Consider the following 4,107-nt stretch of genomic DNA (forward strand, 5'->3'; position numbering starts at 1 on the left):
CGTTCTGCCGCGATCAGCACCTGTTCGGTGACATACCATACCGTCACGTAAACTCGCAAACAATTTCCAGGGCCAAGACAGATGCAGCGTTCTTGTAAGGTAGCGACTCAACTTACCTTAAAAAAGAACTTACACTTAGAAATAGTTACATGTTATTTACCAGTTGCGGTTTATCGAGGCTCACCAGTTTCGATTTCACGTATAAGCTGCATCAACGGTTCTATCCGCTGCAACAAAATATTGACGTAGCTATCCGATATTAAAGCGTAAATATCCTTAAGCTAGCATTTTCATAATCTATAGTTTATATAGTTTATAGTATAGTTTAGGAAATACGTAGTCTTTGTTCTCTTTAGTTCGATAGTGCTGCGCAGTGGAACGCGTGCTTTCTAGTCCTTGCTCTTCAATTTCACACTGCGAAGGAAAACTGAGCTCCTGGAACCTTTGCCACTGACAAACATTAAAGTTGTTTTGTGTTGGGACTCAGCCTGGTTAACCTCGCTGCCTTTCTTACCTCCCTTCTCTCTCTCTTTGAAGCTGCTGTAGCTCTAAAATGGTGTCCATGACGTAGACGTCCCCTTTAGTACAGCAAGCGCATAGCCTTCGAAATTGACTTTCATTACTGTGAGGGTGGGGGGGGGGGAGGGAGGGTAGGCAGTTGCGCCGTAGGAGTTCTTTGTAGCCATGCTTCTAGCGGATGGCTCGACGCTGCGCTTGATGATTAGCAGCATGGAGACGGCAGTGTTTCGCCCTTTCATCAAAGCGTTCGGTCTTGTGGACGGAAAGAAGGGGTCGAGGCGGTGCTGACTTATTTCCTGTCGGTTGCAGCTGCATTTGTACGAACACAAAAGGGGCGAGTCGAGTCAAAGTCGGGCTTAGACAGCCCTACCTTGCACTGTGTACAGGAACTCGTCACTGTCGGGTCGAGATTATTGCGACAGCCTGCGTTGAGGCCAGAGACGAGACAATGGGATCCAGTTAATCGCTACTGGATGCAAGCGATAAAACATGCGCTTTAAAAAGGTTGGGCTGGATCGACTCGACTGGCTGGCGATTGCATGAGCGCAATAACAAACTCTCCGTCCGACAAGTTGACTCCAGCCACTTTTGTCGAGTGAATATGGGTGTCCTTGTCTTGTCTTGTGTCCCAGACACTGGTGCGTACCCACTATGGGGGATTGGCCAAGAAGCAGGCGGTTTTCCTTAAGGTTAGAAGTATAGAGAAACTATATTTGAATAGTGGAGCGTGGGACGATAGAACTGTAATTTAGTCTTGCAATGAAAATATTGTTAAGAATTTTGATAAAATATCCTCTACACGAGCAAGTTGCTTAGCCGAACACTTCGTCGACTTCGTTGCCACCGTATGCCCTTGGGTTAAGTAGAGTGAAGACAGAGGTCATATGTGCTTCTATTTCACGTGTGCATCTGTGAAAAATGTTAAATCTCTTGCAGCGGACGACACAGCTCGCATGTCGCTGTAATTTGTCGTCGGCTACCAAATGCCACGTGGCATGCAAGTGCCACGCAACCTAGCATGGTGCGAAATCCGTGAAATTTTGCAACACTGCGCACAGCACATGTCGGAAACCGGTACACAGAAGTATGGGCAAGCTGATGAGACCTAGAGTGTAGCATATACTAAAGGGACGCGCCCAGGGCTCTCCGATGTCGCCGTGGTGGATCCTAAAGCCCCTCCATACTAAGCGCAAGCTGATGGAGAAGCTTTAGTGGTTCCCTTCCCCTCGACCACACCAGCAACTAAGTCTGCGATGAGCGCGAGCCAGTATTCGTGTATAGACTCCCAGGAGCACTACGCCGGAGTAATTTTACAGAGCGAAGCTGTTAGCCGCTAGTTGGTCGGGATTTTTCGTGGCGTGTTCACGCAGAACACGGCTCGCGTGTGTAGTGATTTTTAGAAGAAAGGAAGAGAGAAGTGCACTGCCGTAACAGTCTCTCAAAGGAGGACACCTCAACAGCACTGCACAGGGTAAGGGGAGTGGGGAGAAAAGGATCAGGAAGAGAAGGAAAGAAAGCGGCAAAAAAAAAAAAAGGACAAGGTTGAAGAAGGAGCGATGCGGGGCTTATAGCCGCGCTCTCAGCTGCGTTTCGCAGCAAAAGTCAAGGAGGGCAGCAAGCACTCTTTTGACGATAGAGGCGTGCGCTGCGGGAAACAGAAGGGCTCCCTCCGTGTCGCAAGGCAGACCCACGCGACGATACGAGGCACAAAGCGCAGTGCGCTCAACATCAAAGGATGGGCAATGCAACAGGAGGTGCTCGAGAGTCTCTTCTTCGCCGCATTCCACACATGCGGGGCTGCCAGTTCCGTGCAGTCTGTGCAATCGGGCGGCCGTGCTGTAGCAGCCGACGCGCAACCGCAGGAGAAAGGAGCGGTCCCAGCGGGAGAGGCCGGCGCGGGGGAACACGGCTCGCCCAAATACGGCTTCGTGTTCGAGTTTATGTTTTCTCGTGTACTCGAATCCGATGCTATCATATTTGCAGCTTGTGTGTAATTCGTACATTACGCATTTTCTGAAGCAGTTTACTTTTAAACATTGATTGAGTTTAATAAGGCACTTGCGCTTAGCTGACGGCCTAGAAGAATGAGGATGTGTGCGGCACTTCCGCACACGTGCCTGCGCGCGTGACATATACGTCGTCGTGGTGGTGGTGCTTGTGTGACGTCGTTTAACGTCCCCACCTGCTTCGCTTGTACGTCCACCTTTAAGGGCATAACGTTGCTAGGTTTTTTACAGTGGAGCTGTTAGAAGCTCGCTGGGTTTCTCTTGACGCGCGCAGCTTCGCCAAGCTGGGGAGAGAGAGCTGAGAGTGAAAACAGATTATAAAAATAGCATCGCGTAGCATAGCGACGCGGCGATGGTCGTTGGAGTCTAGCGAGGAGAAGGAGGGGCGCGCACGCGAGCGAGGAACGCGGCCCGTATCCGTGCCCTCTCCTTTGGCTTGCGAAGCAGGTTGGTCAGGCGAAGGTGGAGGGGCTTCTTCGGCTACTGCTAGGGAACCGCCGCTCCGTACAGAGTGAAGACAACCGCTGCGTCTCTACTACGGCGTTGGCCACGCGAATCGCATACGCCGTAGTAGACGCCTGACGCCGTATAGGGACACATTGCCGGCGCTCGTGCGTATTGTGTGCGGTTTGGCATACTGGCCTTTCCCCAGCTCCGCTGGTTGCTGGTGTTTGCGAGAGCAGCGTCATGCATAATTTTAACGCGACAGCGTTAAGGAGCTCGTGTCGCAGAAAAGCCGGTGTCGTCGGCGTCGGTGTTGGCGGCGTTGACCGTGAGCGATAAATCCCGGCAGGCACTTCATGAATAAAAAACAACTTGCAAGATTGGCTGGGTGGGAATCGAACCAGCGTCTCCGGAGTGTGAGACGGACACGCTACCACTCAGCCACGAGTTCTTTTTTTTTCTTCATTGCCTGACTGACAAAGAAAGAGCAGCAATAGCAATACACAAAACAAAACATAAAAGATACAATGAACACGTCGTATTGACATAAACAGCCTGGTAGGGGGCTGGTTTCGCCACATTAAAATTCATTTGGAGCCATCAATGGCTCCATCCTTGACAGCCACTCGGGGGTATCGCCACCGGCCTTCAAAATCTCAACAAACCGATGGACTGTTTCACGGAAATAAATTCGCGTAGGTCGTGCGTCGGGATCGCAGTAGTATCCTGCCATTCGAGAGCGCCAAATATTGTGCAGGCCAATTAACATTATTAAATCAAACGGAAAACCATCCTCGTTAGTAATGGGTAGATAGCGTATTTCATGAGGGTCGAGAGTAAAAAAAAATGCAAGTTGCGCCACGGGTTAAAACCTCTTTTTATAAGGTACCCACTGGAACGTTGCCAGTAAAAATGTTTTACAGGAAAAGGGCTTATTTCTTCCATGGGGATCTCACTGCCACGAGTTCGATGCTTCAAAGCGGTACAAAAGCGTCTCTAATGAAGGCGGCGTTCCCTTAAAAACGAGCCGTAGAAAGTTATACTGCGGTGTATATCAGTAATTATGAACATGTAACTTTCAGAAGTCGCAGTTACACGAGTAGCAAAGTGCGTTTCCGCTACATTTCTTCTGCGCTTT

This window comes from Dermacentor variabilis, chromosome 9 (assembly GCF_050947875.1).
Source record: "Dermacentor variabilis isolate Ectoservices chromosome 9, ASM5094787v1, whole genome shotgun sequence".
NCBI lineage: Eukaryota > Metazoa > Arthropoda > Arachnida > Ixodida > Ixodidae > Dermacentor > Dermacentor variabilis.